Genomic DNA, 8,362 nt, shown 5'->3' on the forward strand with positions numbered 1-8,362 from the left:
CGGCCCCTCCTCCTTGCACTCACAGAGCAGCGCCAGAGCCTGGGCCGCAGCCGCGTGCGCGCAGAGCCGAACCGAGCCGAGCGGAGCGGAACCGAGCTGATCCCAGCTGGCTGCCGCCCCTATTTACCCGCGTGGCTCCGCCCATGTCACGTGACTACGCGTCCCGTCCAGCCACGTGACCCTCTCCCCCACGTGACCTGTGAGCGCCGCATCCTGCGCCCCTTGCTTTCCCGGACCCCGCGACCCCGCCGCGGGGAGATGCGCCGGAACCCCGCTTCCTCCCGGGCCACTGCGCCCCCGCGGGCCGGGCCGGCTCCGTTCATCCCCGGCCACTGCTGGCTGCGGGTGCGGGCGGCCGGCCTCGCCCCGGAGCCCGTCAGCCTCAGCGTGGTGTTCGTGCTCCCGCGCGCTGAATACCTTAGGAAGGCAGGGAAGGCAGGGCCTCAGACCTCTGAGGGGCCCAGCTTCCTCTCCCCAAGGGCGGGCCCAGGGATTTCCGTTCCCCAAGGCGGTCACAGAAGGCAGAACCTTTGCAAAGCCAGCTCGGAAACCCAGATCGCCAGTCAGCCTTCCCTACTCTGCAGAGGAGGTGGCCCTGAAGAAAAGCCCTTCCAGGTAGCGGGAGGCTGAGACAGGAGGATGGCAAGTGGGAGCCCAGCCTGGACATTTAGCCAGACCCAGTCTCAGAATCGTAAAAAGGCTGAGGGCGTAGCACAGCACTCTAAATTCAATTCTAAGAAGAGTGTGGTATTTTATTGAGGCTTTCGTGACCTGGACACGCAGATGGGGTGGTTCTGAGCAGCCTACTGAAACCTGCTGTTTGTCTCACGCTCTGTGTCTCTGTCTCTCTTTGTCTGAGTGCCTTGCACACGCTGTGCAAGTGCTCTGCCGCTGTGTTATTCCCCAGCCACAAACCCCGTATTCTTTGCTAATTTGGTTTTTGAGACAGGGGCTTGCTGTGTAGCCCAGGCTGGTTCTGACCTCACAGTGTTGCTCCTGCCTCAGCCTCCCAAGTGCTGAGATTACAGGAATGTGCCACCACACCCGGGGCTGGCTTTCCACTAGGGGCCCTGGCCTAGGGCGCCTGATCTCCTGCTTAGAGGTACAGGGACAGAACAAAACACGTACAAAACACATATTTTAGTTACAAGGTGCACCAGGATGATCAAAGCCCATCGGTGGGCTAGGACACAAGGCACTCTGTCCTGGGCCTTTGTTAGGTGCACAGGGGGAAGGGGAGGGTGCTGGTGGCTGCAGGAAGTGGTGGGGGTGAACTGCTGACCAGACCAAGGTTCACGGATAGAGGAACAACGCATTTTCGGAAAAGCACACAGGAGCAGGTCATGGTTAACTGGTAACCCGATTGTCTGATAACTTCGACCACTGAGCTGGGCGGAATTTGCACGAGTCCTGTCCTCAGCTGCCGTGTTATCTTGCTCTGAGGAGCCAGCACTTAGCTGTCTGCTAGTCTCAGCTCTGGCCTTGGCTGAAAGGTTAATCTGTCCTTAAGCCGGCTGGGGGTCTCACCACAGTCACGTAGGCCTAGGACACCCTCAATTTATTTTTGTGCCGTTTATTCATATTAATTGTTGTCTGCTCTGTACCTGGTCAAGCTTGTCCTCAGCATTGCTCAGCAGATGCCTGGCCAGCAGCAGTGACGCAGTCCTGAGCCCTGAGGCCCATCAGAGAGGGTCCCCCACCTGGGTAGGAGCAGGAGGAAGCAAGTCCCAAGAGGCCAGGCGTGAAGCTGAGCACCGAGGGGCTGGGAGAGCGGGGCGATGGGACCCCAGAGGAGAAAGCGGCTCCAGCTCACAGGGGCCTCCTGGCCTGTTTATCCCAGCCAGGCCTGCGATGTCACTGTGTCCACGTGTCACCGTCCGCCGCGTGTCAGGTCCCTGTGAACTCGGCATGGGCCCCCACAGTGGCACAGGCAGGGAGGACGCCTGGAGCCGTGGTAGGGCTCTATGGTGACAGCGGCCCTCGAGGTGTGCTTTGCACACGTTACACGGTGTCGGTACAGGGAGAAGTCAACTGGGACACCAACAGCACGAGGAAATTCTACCAGAGGGGAGGCTGGCCCTTCCTGGGGCATCCTGTGCTTCGGGAGGAGGCAGCGCCTGTATACTCCTTCCCTACCGCCCCCTTTTCTCTTTACTCTCCCCTCCCTGCCTTGTTCAGTTTCCTTCCTGAACCCAGGGCCTTAACGCTGAGCTGCTTCCTCCGCCTGTGCAGAGGGACTTTGCCCGTGTGTGTAACACCGGCTGCCCGCTGAGCATGTGGGAAGGAGGCCGGGTGTCCACCCTGCGGAAATGAAAACACGTGTCCTCCCGTGAACTCGTGCCAAATGACCACAGCAGCAGTATTCACAATGGCTTAGAGGTGGAAGCAATCTGTGTTCATCAGCTAATGAGTGGATAAACAAAATGTCATATAATCACAAAATGGACTATTACTCAGCCATAAAAAGGAAGGAAGGAGGTCTTGCTACACAGTACAACATGGACAAACCTTGAGAATATTATGCTAAATGAAAGAAAAAAGGACCCATGGGAAGTGTCCAGAAGAAGCCAGTCTAGGGACAGAAAATAGAGCAGGGACTGCCTCAGTGGAGGGAAGGCCCGATTTGGGGAGTGATGTAAAGTGTGAGGTTATAAGATGTGTGCTCCAAGTGTGACCCGGGTGACTGTTGCATATTGCTGAGAACTCACAAAGATTCTTGAACTGTACTGTGTGTCACACAAGTCAATCGTTGTGTTTAGTTCTCTAAGTAGAATTCTTCCCTTCAAAACAAAGAGTTCTTGAAAGGTTCATTCTACCTGGGCAGAGTTGTACTATATACTTACTTATTCTGGTGTTTTTTGTTTGTTTGTTTTTTGAGACAGGATCTGCGTATGTGGTCCAGGCTGGCCTGGAGCGCGTGGTGATCCTTCTGCTTCAGCCTCCTGAGTGCTGGGATTGCGGGCGTGCGCCACCCCGGCAGGCTGGAGTTGTACTCTCTAAATGGGTGAAAATGATGGCATGTCAGTTATGTTTCAGTAACGATGTTACCAAAAGGTTGATTGGGAAGTCCTGGGAAAGCAGAGAAATAGAACCATTCTTTTCTGTCACTTCAGAGATTTCTTTCCTGAAGAAATACCTGAGTTCTGCATCTCCAAATCCTGTAAATCTAATTTCCTTGGCCCACTTGGTGACCATTTCTGTCCCCCAGAGTGAGCCCCTGGTGGGACGGCTTTGGATAGAGCAGCCCTGGTCCTCACAGCCCCATCGGGCTGACCACGATGCCGCGGGCCAGGCCGGGTCCCCAGGCGGACTCTACAGAGTGACTCTGGGTCAGCGTGAACCCCCTCAGTAACCTCGTTCATCAGTGAGCGCTTGGCAACATTGTTTAGCGTGGCCTTCTGGAGCCTGGGGAGGCGGTACACCCCTGTCCTCATAGCTACTTGGGAGGCTGAGGCAGGAGGATTGGGAGTGGTAGGCCAGCCTGGGCCACATGGCAAGATTGGTTCATAAACAGAAAGCACTAAGTAAATTCTCCTACAGGCGTGGACTGGCAAAGGTCTTACAAGATCAGAGAAACCTTCCCACCCCATTGTGCTTTACGTGAGGGTAACAGCTGCATGTAGTGGCACATGCCTGTAATCCTAGCACTCGGGGCAGGAGGACAGCCATGAGTTTGAGGCCGGACTGGGCTACATAGTTCAAGGCCAGGCAGCCCTACAAATCGAGACCCTGTGTCAAAAAAACAAAAAAGCAAATACATAGCCCAGTGTTGGGTTCCATGTGCGACATGGACTAAGACTTCCAACGTGAAGTCTAGTGTGAGTCTAGTGTCCCCTGCTATCGAGGGCCGTGGGCGTCTCGTCCGTCTCTCCCGTGGGGCTTGGTGTCTGCCGCGTGGAGCCGGAGGGCTGTGGGCGAGTGACCCAGGCTCCTAGCCAGCCAGGGCGGGCCGCACTGTGGGCTGTGTCTGCCCTGCGCCTTCCCTGACCCCCAAGTCCCGGCACAGAACACAGTGTCTTGAATAAGCCTGGACGGCCCTCGAGCACAGACTCTCCTCTCTGGGTCCAGCAGCCGCTAGGCCTAGGGTTTGCACCCGCCAGAGCGGTAGTGGGGACGGAGCTGCGGTGGCACCCCCGCCTGGGCTGGCCCTCCTCAGAGCCCGGGCAGCAGCTGCGGGCTGAGGTCCGGGCTGCTGAGCCGCGCCGCTTCCCCAGGCCTCTTCCCCAGGCCTCTTCCGAGCCTGACGCGCCGACCTCCGACGCGCCGGCCGCTGAAGGGTGCCCCTTTGCAGGCAGACCTCGCCTCCTGCTGAAGAAAAGTGCACAGGAGGCCGCTGTTCCCGACTACCGCCGTGTGCGAGGCCCCAGCGGACCAGACTGAAGTCCGAACGGAGTCTCGCCCTAAGCCCCTCCTCCCCGCGCGCGGCTCCGCCCGCTGAGAGCGGGGAGGGCGACGGCCTTTCTCAAACCCGCGCCGCTGGGGAGCCCCCCGCCGCCTCCGAGCTTGGATGGCATGAGCGGAAGCAGCGGTGTGTGACCCAACCCGCACCTCTGTCCCGCCTTGGAGGAGAGGACCCTAAATGACCTGCCGCCCCCTTTATATCCTTCGGCTCAGCCCATTGGCGCGTATTCCACTGTGCGGAAAGTACTGTCCAGCCCTAGAAACGCGCCGTGCGGCCGGGAAGTTAAACTGTTGTGATTTTGTCCTGATTCCCCCTACCTCTTCTGAACCCACAGTGCCCCAGGCAGATCCCATCAGGAGCCAGAACCGCCCGAGGTTCCCGGGGGCTTTGGGGACACTTTGGCAACCCTACCTCGTACGGGATCACCCTTCTCAGCGCCCCCTTGGTGCTGGTCCAGCCACGGCGAGGAAAAAATACGATGCCAGAAAAAAATACATCCGAGTTCTGCTGCTCCTGAACTTCTCCCGGCCGTGTGAGGATGTACTCGGGTTGGACTGCAGAGGGGACCAGCCATGTGAGTGGGAAGCAAAGCCCCACCTGATTTCGGGCCCATAGCCGGACACATTGAAAGTCCGGCCTTATGAACACAAATGCAACTGGGTATGGTGGCACATGCTTGTAATCCTACCACTTGGGAGGCTGAGGCAGGAAGATCACCATGGGCTCAGGACCAACCCTGGCTACACAGTGAGGTCCTGTCTTAAAAACCAAAAAATACTAACAACACCAAACCCTGAAATGCTGGCAAAGGTGTGGAGAATCACTGTGTTTTAAGAAATACTTTGAAAATGAAAAAAACCCAAACTGCATATTCAGTTGCTCTGTGACCCAGCAGTTCTCTTATTATCTACTTCATGCAGAGAAAGGGAAATGAAACACATAGCCACAAAAGGACTTGCACAACCAGAAGCCGGGTGTGGTAACATAGCTGTCATCCCAGCACTCGGGAGGCTGAGGCAGGAGGATCACTTAGAGTTTGAGGCTTGCCTGGGCTCTAGAGTCAGACTCTGTCTCAAAAAAATAAGAAACAAAAAGAACAAAACCTGCCCAAGAGCGTTCTCAGAGGCCGTCTTCAGAATGGCCCACGATGATAGGGACAAGGTGTCCATCCAAGGAGAAAGGATCCAGCGGACGTGGTATCCTCTCAGGACCAAAAAATACTAACACCACCAAATCCTGAAATGCTGTCAAGGGTGTGGAGGGTTCAGATGGTGAGAGAATCCTCCGCACCAGCTCCATCCATACTTCCCGAGCTCAAAAATGGGTCAGGTGCCGTGACGCACATCGTAGGGCTCAGTCTCGAAAACGTTAGCCTGCAAGAAGCTGCACACAGAAGAGCAAGTGCCATGGGCTCCCCTGCAGCAAGGTTCTCAGACAGGCAGGTCCTGAGCCACGGAGCAGGCGTCACCATGCTGGTCACCCCGGGGGTGGGGGGTGGGAATGGACAGGGAAGGGGTGGAGAGAGCTTTCTGGAGGGACGGCTGTGGTCCATTTGGGGGGTGGGTACTAGGGACGGAACCCAGGGCCTTTGCACTGAATTACATCCCTTGCCCCCTTCATTTTTTTTATTTGGAGACAGGGTCTCGCCAAGTTGCCCCGGCTGAGCTTGAGCTCTCCATCCTCCTGCCTCAGCCTCTTAGAGTGCTGGGATTACACTCCAGAGGCTTACTTCTTTTGGGGGCCTGGAGGTCGACAGTGGGAGCAGCACGTGCATGGCCGCATTGCTGCCCCGTGCATGTTTGTCCTTTGTGTTTGCCCTGAACTAGCTGCGGCACCTCACCAGTTTCCAAATGAGTGAATTCAACAAAACCTTTCGCCCGAGTTTGGTTTTGTACGTATGTGAGAATTGTTATTTTACGTTTTTTTTCCTTTGAATTATCCTTGAACACAGCGTGGTGCCTGCTTGGGGTGGTAAAGTGATGTGTATTTCTTTCCTTTTGTGATGCAGATTTCTTGTTTGGCCCTGTTTCCCAGGTTCATTTTATTTCTCTCTCCCTCATTTTGTTACTGTCGGTCCCTGCAGCCTCACCTTTCCAGCAGGGATCCTTCCTCTACCTCTCCACTGTCACCAGGGAAAGGCAAGAGGAGGTGTTCTGGCTCCAGAGAACCTATTTTGTGTTGTTTTGAGACAGGGTCTCACTATGCAGCCCAGGCTGGCCTCGACTTGAGGTGATCCTCCTGCCTCAGCCTCCCCAGTGCTGGGATTATAGGCCTGCACCTCCACACTGGCTTTCTGTTGGCTTTTTTACTCTCTTACCAATGGCTTTTGCCGCAGCTGTTAGTTTGAGCGTGGCGGTGTTAGCGCCGACAGAAAGGATGGAGTCACCCCCGGCCCTGGCAGGGCCCAGCATCCCTCGAGCCCTTCGCTGCCTGGGGTCTGAGCAGAGGCCTGCAGCCCGAGCCCCTCGGGTTCCCCTGGTGGGGCTCTTTCTCAGCCCAGCCCGGCCCACCGTCTCCGCTGTTGCGGGAATAGTGAGGTGCTGGGTTTCGCAGTGAGCTGGCCGACGTCTAGCTCCCATTTTCACAGCTGTTGACCTTATGACCCTGAAGAGGTTTTAACAATGGCGGGGCACAGAAGACTCCAGCTGTGTACACGGCCCGGCTTCCCGCAGGCGCATAGCCGTCATGTGCTGCAAACACGGAGTAAGGAGGAAAAAGGAGGGTTCTGGGCCTCTTAAGGGAAGTGACCCGTGGGTGATTCTCGGGACCTGCCGTTGGACGGGGCAAGTGCGGCAACCCCTGAGGGGTCCGGGCTTCCTTTTCCAAGGGTCTCCCGAGGCCTTGGGCTGGGTGCACAGGGGAGAAGCCGGTGGTGCGGGTGGGTGCCATGGTCGGATGCCTGGCTTTGAGAGTCACCTCAGGTGCCCGGGCAGGCGGCCGCGGCTGGGAGCCCCTCCCGGGAGCCCTGCAGCAGACAGCAGTTGAGTCAGCCAGGGTGACTTGGCAAGAAAAACAGCCAGCCCGAGCCGCCCCGGAAGGCTCGGGGCTCTGCTCTGTTTGTGGAGCATGCGTGGGTGACGAGTGGCGCATCCATTGCCTGACGGCCGAGGACAGCCCCGCGGTGCCGACAGGACTGGAGGAGAGACTCCCAGCGGCCAAGGGCAGCCGGCTCCGCGCCGCCGAGCTGCGATTCACTCCAGTGACCAAAGCTGGGTTTCCAAATCCCTTGGCCGGAAGCCACAGGGATCAAAATACGGGCAGGGAAAGAAGGAGGCAAAGCAGCTCGTGTTCCCGGGGATGGAGACGGTGTCCAACTTCTCTTCTGTCAATTGCACCTGAGTTTGGAAGTTCAGTGCATCACACTGAGGGGAGCCGGCTGGGCGGAGGCAGAGGCAGAGGCGCTGTGGTCCCTGTTTCCCACACGGGACCCTCTGTCCAGGGGTCTGGGGAGAAGGGGGGACGTGTGACAGGTGCTCGGCGAGGAGCGGCCCTGAGCGGGGCCAGAGCGAGGACTCTCAGGCTCCTCAGCCACCACAGGCAAGCTCGGCGCTGGGGATCTGCTTCCTCGAAGGTGCCCGAGGGAGGTGGCGGCGCAGCCCGGGACTGTGCCAGGGAAGAGGGCAGGTCTGGACCCGGGAGACCCCAAGAGAACGCTGGGGACAGTCCTGACTGGATGTGTCCTAATGAAGCAGGGAGCCGAGAAAAATGGGTGACCATGCCAGGCGTTCCCTCCGCGGAGGTGACAGGTGCCACCTCGGCTGCCGGAGCTTTGCCACAGCAGATGGAGGTTAGCGATGGCAGGGAATTTCCAAGGACAACTGCGACAGCGAACAGCCTTTCCTATGGTCTTTAAAAAGCGCCTCTGGGCTGGGGACGTAGCTCAGCGGCATAAGCACCTGCCCGGCAAGCACAAGGTCCTGAGTTCAACTCCTGGTACCAAAAAAAAAAAAAAAAAAGAAA

General features: G+C 57.5%; 1 protein-coding gene across 1 annotated transcript in view; it reads right to left on the reverse strand.

The window, feature by feature from the left end:
• The window catches only part of Ctsb (cathepsin B), a 13,982-nt gene extending 13,860 nt beyond the window's left edge, over positions 1-122 (reverse strand). Inside the window, exon 1 of the mRNA XM_005373830.2 lies at positions 24-122. The gene's annotated coding sequence lies outside the window, so the exon portion shown is untranslated. The remainder of the gene's footprint in view (positions 1-23) is intronic.
• Between the last annotated feature and the right edge of the window lie 8,240 nt (positions 123-8,362).

Source organism: Chinchilla lanigera, unplaced genomic scaffold (assembly GCF_000276665.1).
Source record: "Chinchilla lanigera isolate Chin_1 unplaced genomic scaffold, ChiLan1.0 scaffold00002, whole genome shotgun sequence".
Taxonomy (NCBI): Eukaryota; Metazoa; Chordata; class Mammalia; order Rodentia; family Chinchillidae; genus Chinchilla; species Chinchilla lanigera.